Genomic DNA, 6,889 nt, shown 5'->3' with positions numbered 1-6,889 from the left:
TCTTGACTTCTTGAGCCACTAGAGGGCACAAATCTTATCCGATTTGGCTGAAATTTTATTAAAGAGGTGAGGCGAGCATGACGCCGAACGCCTGAGTACAAATCCCGTCTTGAACATTAGAAAATTTTTCGGCGGGGATTATCCCCATACTATTGCTGGCTACATTTGTGAGGTATCCTGCCATGTTAAAAATCTCTACCAAGTGGTGTCGTTATGCGGCACGCCGTTCGGACTCGGCATAAAAAAGGAGGCCCCTTATCATTGAGCTTAAAAACTTTAATCGGACTACACTCATTGATATTAAAGAAGTATCCCCTGTTCCTTAGTGGAATGTTCATGGGAAATTTAGTAGTATAAAAAATTTTTAATAAAATTAAGAACATGTTTAAAATTTCACACTGAAATTTCGAATTCGAATTTTCTACACGAAAACATATGTTCAGCTGTTGTTGTTGACTTTGTTGCTGCTCAATTCAACCGCTATGATGTTGTCACTTTGACTTAAGAAAGATTTTTCTTCTGTACTCTCCTTGTTGACAGAAGATGTTTTCGGGGATAGGTTTTTTAGTCTCTTGTTTTTTGTTTAGTCTCTCTGCTTTGTACAAATGATGGCCATTAATATTGAGGGTTGTTTGTGTTTTTGCACTTAGCTATTAGCGATGGCTGCAAGACATTGTTGTTGTTGTGGATGCTCCCCCATATGGTAGTGGTTGTTGTTATCCATCAGCCGTTGTTGTCGTTGGCTTCATATCGGGTGGCTGGCAATAAGCAAAACCAAAACAAAGGAAATGCGCATGCGCCAGCAGCCGCAAATGTCCATTGACCAAAACGGCAATGTGGGAAAAGAAAAACAGAGACTGGGGAGCAAAACTATGGGGCTAGAGTATTACAGAGCGAGGGATTAGTGAGAGTGAATATTTCTTTGTTGGCCAAATGAGAGAGCAGAGAGAATTTTGACAGCGACGACGACCACCACCAGACACAGAAAAACTGTCAGACTTTTGGTCGAATGCAGTTTTGAGTCGTGCGCTGTAATGTTCGGTTATAAAAACGGTCAAGAAATCATAGGAAATTTTTAGAATTAAAGCAAATTTTTCATTTAAAGTGAAAAAGCAAACAAAAAAAAAAAACACACACACACAGGGAAACCTCAAAGCATAACCGAAAAAATCGGCGGAAGTGTATAAGAGTGCAAATAAGAAGTTTAAACGCAAAGAAAATAAATACAAAATTGTGGTGCTTTAATTGGAGCAAAGCAAACAAAAAAAGAAGAGTTTCTAAAGGAAAAGAAAAATAAAGGTGAAAAATTATAAAAAAAATCCTAAGAGCATAGAAAAATCGAAAATTTATATCAGAAAATCAAGTTACACAAAAAGTAATAGGAAAAATAATTTTAAAGGTGTTGTATAAAGAGAATTTCGCCTAACGAAAAAGGAAAACAACAAAAATTAAGGAAATTCCTAGATGGTAAAAAGCTGGTATGCTCGAAATTGTTGTTTTGTGAAAAGCGTAAGAAGAAGACTTAGAAGATAAGAACGAAAACGGAGAACTCCACCAAACTCCACTATCCTCAACATACGATGTGGATGATTGTCCTTCCTTACAGCGAATAAGTGAGTGAGTGAATGAGTGAGTGTGTGGGCGGTGGCAAACTAGGGTGGGTGTTGGGTGCTTATAGCAAAAACTTATGTGTTTAAATTTTTTTTTATAAAATCCAGAGAAATATTTCCCCTTTTGCCTTATGCTTCTTTTAATTGATTTAAATAAGCATTCTAAAATTTAGGAAAACACGTGATGTTTTAATTTTTTCCTTTTAAGTTTTCCTAGGCCTCTTACGACCAAGTTTGAGAGAAAAATGTAAATGTTAATCATTTCCTGCTTTGCTGGCTGGCTAATGGTCACGACAAAGAAACCTCCCTTCCTCCCTCAGAAACCCCAAGCAAGGACATCTAGGAAATTATAACCATGAGACGTGCAACTCATTAAGGATATGCTAATTTCATTAGGAAAAAATCATAATTTGCATAAGTTCCTCTTTTTTAAAGGCAAAGGAAAAACGGAAAAATAAAACATTTAAAGTGGAAACTCAACTCAGCGAGCTTGTTGTTATTATTCAATTTACTTTTCAAAAAATATTTACTAAAATAAATAAGGCACCATGGCAAATCATGTTGCCATTGCTTTAAAATGTTTGAAAATCAGGAAGTGTTACCTCACTTACTGAGTGTGTGTGTAAGACCCATCTCAAATACAGAAATATATATGAGATTTTTTTTTAACCCCCCCCTTTCTCCAAGCATATTTCTAGGCAATTTTTTCGCAATTTCCCCCACAATGGAATGTATGTGCAAGACCCTTTTGCATTGGTTTCCTACTACTAGTTGACCCAATTTGTCATAGCCTACTCGGTCAGGGTCGTTGCATATGTTCGGTCCCCATTAATGGCATATTGATGTTTGTTAATGCATTTCTACTCTTTGTGCATTTGCAATTTTAGAGGTAGCCACAAATAGACCTTGGGTTAGGCTTGTTGGGTAGTTGCATTTATACATGTTAAGATTGTTTTTGTTTTCTGATAATAAATTCCTTTTAAAGTAGTTTCAACAAAAGTTTAACTACAATACATTGAGGGACACATAAAAAATATTTAGGACACATAATAAAGCATAATCATTAAGGCCAAGGATAAACAAGGATGAACTCAAGTATGTTAAATACAAGTTAAAATCCTCCAACATAGATTTTGTTACAAACTGAGACAAATTTACTCGAATGAGGTTTGGAGATGTCTAATCGTGGGGTCGGTTTAAACAGGGTACAATCGATTCATGGACCCATCTATATTTCACATTGGTTTTAGAGGCCATAAAAGCACTTCATATACAATATTTCATTCAAGTAACATAAAAAGTGAGGATTCGTGGGGTTCAAGTAGTGAAAACGGCGGTTTCGGTTTGCTTTAAAATGCGGTTACTTGGGGTTATTTGGGCGTTAAAGGGCATTACAATCCTACGCAAACCATATTTCAGCTAATATAAGTCAAAAACAAGTAAAGGCATGCTAAGTTCGGCCGGGCCGGATCATGGAAAATGTATACAAAATTTACTTGGTTGAAGGTCAAAATTTTATTCAATATACCAAACTTCTGTCTAACCAGCAAACATTAAAGCTGTAGGAGCCGAACAAGAATAATCGAGAGACCGGTTTATTTGGGAGCTATATCAGGTTATAGACTGATTTGGACCGAACTTGGCACAGTTATTGGAATCTAAGAGAACATCAAAAATCGGATAAAAATTGCGGCTTGTCAGAAGTCAAATCGGGAGATCGGTTTATATGGGAGCTATACCAGGTTATGGACCGAATTGGATTTTACTTAGTACAGTTATTGCAAGTCATAAGAGAACACCACCTGCAATTTTAGCTAAATCGGACAAAAATTGCGCCTTGTAAGGACTCGAGAAGTCAAGTCGAGAGATCGGTTAATATTGGAGCCAGGACGTAGTCATATTTCAGTCCATTCGGATAAGATTTGCGCCTTGTACGAGAAGTTATATCGGGAGATCGGTTAATATTGGAGCCAAGGACATAGCCATCCCGTTAAATGCAACACATGCCCAAATTACTTCTGAGTCACTACTACAGTTATTGGCGTAGGTATTGCGACAAAGTGCATTTAAATGTTTGACTTTTTATACCCATCACCAAAGGATGGGGGTATATTAATTTTGTCATTCCGTTTGCAACACATCGAAAATTTCCGACCCTATAAAGTATATGTATTCTAGATCAGCGTAAAAATCTAAGACGATCTAGCCATGTTCGTCTGTCTGTTGAAATCACGCTACAGTCTTTAAAAATAGAGATATTGAGCTGAAACCTTGCACAGATTCTTTTTTATACCCACCGCCGAAGGATGGGGGTATACTCACTTTGTCATTCCGTTTGCAACACATCGAAATATCCATTTCCGACCCTATAAAGTATATATATTCTTGATCAGCGTAAAAATCTAAGACTGTCCGTCCGTCTGTCTGTTGAAATCACACTATAGCCTTTAAAAATAGAGATATTGAGCTGAAATTTTGCATAGCGTCTTTTTTTGTCCATAAGCAGGTTAAGTTCGAAGATGGGCTATATTGGACTATATCTTGATATAGCCCCCATATAGACCGATCCGCCGATTTAGGGTCTTAAGCCTATAAAGGCCACATTTATTATCCGATTTCGCTGAAATTTAGGACAGTGAGTTGTGTTATGCCTTTCGACATTCTTCGTCAATTTGGCTCAGATCGGTCCAGATTTGGATATAGCTGCCATATAGACCTATCCTCCGATTAAGGGTCTTAGGCCTATAAAAGCGACATTTATTATCCGATTTTGCTGACATTTGGGACAGTGAGTTGCGTTAGGCCCTTCGATATCCTTCGTCAATTTGGTCGGCCAGATTTGGATATAGCTGCCATATAGACCTATCCTTTGATTTAGGATCTTAGGCCCATGAAATCCACATTTATTATCAAATTTTGCTGAAAATTGGGACAGTGAGTTGCGTTAGGCTACCCGACATCCATCTTTAATTTCGCTCAGATCGGTCCAGATTTATATATAGCTGTCATATATGCCGATCTCTCGATTTAAGGTATTGTGCCTGTACAAGGCTCATTTATTGTCCGATTTTGCCAAAATTTGGGGTAGTGAGTTGCGTTAAGCCCTTTGATATTCTTCGTTAATTTGGCTTAGATCGGTCCAGATTTGCATATAGCTGCCATATAGACCGATCTCTCGATTCAAGGTTTTGGGCCAATAAAAGGCCTATTTATTAACCGATGTCGCCGAAATTTGGGATAGTGAGTTGTGTTAGCCCTTTGACATCCATCTTTAGTTTGCCCTAGATCGGTATAGATTCGAATATAGCTGCCATATAAACCGATATCTCGAGTAAAAGTCTTGGCCCCATAAAAGACGCATTTGTAATCCGATTTCACTGAAATTTTGCATAGTGACTTATGTCAGGCTTTTCGACATCCGTGTCGTTTATGGTTCAGATCGATTTATTTTTAGATATAGCTACTAAAAAAGACCAATATTTTGCTATAGACAATTGACTTTTACTTTTTAGTATTTGGTCGAAATCGGAACATATTTCGATACAGCTGCTATGGGACATAAGGAATGCTTTTATCACCGGATTTTGAAGAAAGGAGGTTTACATATATACCCGAGGTGGTGGGTATCCAAAGTTCGGCCCTGCCGAACTTAACGCCTTTTTACTTGTTTGCTCATAAGCAGGTTAAGTTCGAAGATGGGCTATAGCTGACTATTTAGGGTCTTAGGCCATAAAAGCCACTTTTATTATCCGATTTTGCTGAAATTTGGGATAGTGAGTTGTGTTAGGTCTTTCGACATTCTTCCCAAATTTGGCACTGATCGGTGCAGATTTCGATATAGCTGTCATATAGACCGATCCGCCGATTAAGAGTCTTAGGCCCATAAAAGCCACATTTATTATCCAATTGTGGTGAAATTCGGGACAGTTAGTTGTGTTAGGCCCTTCGACATTTTTCTTCAATTTGGGTTCAGATTTGGATATAGCTGACATATCGACATATCGACCGATCTCTCGATTTAAGGTCTTGCGCCCATAAAAGGCGCATTTATTATCCAATATTGCCAAATTTTGGGATAGTAAGTTGTCTAGATCGGTCCAGATTTGAATATAGCTGCCATATAGACCGAACTCTCGATTTAAGGTTTTGGGCCCATCTAAGGCTTATTTATTTTTCGATGTCGCCGAAATTTGGGACAGTGAGTTAAGTTAAGCTGCCACATAGACCGATATCTCGATTTAAAGTCTTAGCTCCGTAGAAGGCGCATTTATAATCCGATTTTACTGAAATTTGACACAGTTACTTATATTAGGCTTTTCAACATCCGTATTGTATATGGTTCAGATCGATTCATTTTTAGATATAGCTACTAAAAAACTTACATTTTGTTATACACAAATGAATAATGATTTGCACTTATTAGTATTTGGTCCACATCGGAACATATTTCGATATATCTGCTTGGGGCATAAGGTATGCATTTTTCACTGGATTTTGACGAAAGGTGGTTTACATATATACTCGAGGTGGTGGGTAGCCAAAGTTCGGCTCGGCCGAACTAAACGCCATTTTACTTGTTTTTAATGCGTGGGCATGTCATTATAATTTAGAAAATATGATTTTTGGACTGACAGAAGAACTTTTTGATGCCATTTATCTAAAAAATTAATTTTAGAATTAATTAAATTTAGAAAATGAAGCAATTGAACATAGATGTGACTCAGTTGTGCTTTGGCCATGTGCTGCACTTAACGGGATGGAAAACTTGTTCCCAATTAATAGAACAATGGATTAAGAACAAGTAAAAGCGTGCTAAATTCGGCCGGGCCGGCCGAATCTTATATACCCTCCACCATGGATTGGATTTGTCGAGTTCTTTGCGCGGTATCTCTTTTTAGGCAAACAGGCAAAAAAGGATTAATTGTTTAATAGTCAGATTCGGATCATAAATTAATTGAATATTGAAAACCATAGTAGTTACCCAATGACTGGTAATATTTCAGTCCATTCGGATAAGATTTGCGCCTTGTACGGGCTCAAGAAGCATAATCGGGAGATCGGTTTATATGGGAGCTGTATCACGCTATAGATTGATTAAGACCATATTGGACACGTATGTTGAAGGTCATGGGAAAAATGTACAACATTTCAGCAAAATCGGATAGGAATTCCGGTCTCTAGAGGCTTTAGAAGCAAGATCCTAGATCGATTTATATAGCAGCTATATCAGGTTATGAACTGATTTAAATCATACCGTGCAGAGATGTTGGAAGTTATAA

The 6,889-nt window shown here is 37.5% G+C and overlaps 1 protein-coding gene across 4 annotated transcripts in view; it reads left to right on the top strand.

Annotated features, from left to right (window-relative positions):
• The first annotated feature begins 1,027 nt into the window (after positions 1-1,027).
• LOC106092612 (F-box/LRR-repeat protein 16) overlaps positions 1,028-6,889 on the top strand; it is a 531,167-nt gene continuing 525,305 nt past the window's right edge. The window contains exon 1 of one of the 4 annotated variants that reach the window (XM_059361491.1): positions 1,028-1,299. The gene's annotated coding sequence lies outside the window, so the exon portion shown is untranslated. Of the gene's footprint in view, positions 1,630-6,889 lie in introns of all 4 variants that reach the window. The other 3 variants (XM_059361481.1, XM_059361485.1, XM_059361488.1) reach the window with 3 other exon arrangements.

The sequence above is a fragment of the Stomoxys calcitrans genome, chromosome 1 (assembly GCF_963082655.1).
Source record: "Stomoxys calcitrans chromosome 1, idStoCalc2.1, whole genome shotgun sequence".
Classification (NCBI taxonomy): Eukaryota; Metazoa; Arthropoda; class Insecta; order Diptera; family Muscidae; genus Stomoxys; species Stomoxys calcitrans.
The sequence above is the reverse complement of the archived record's forward strand: the minus strand, read 5'-3'. Positions and strand labels throughout refer to the sequence as shown.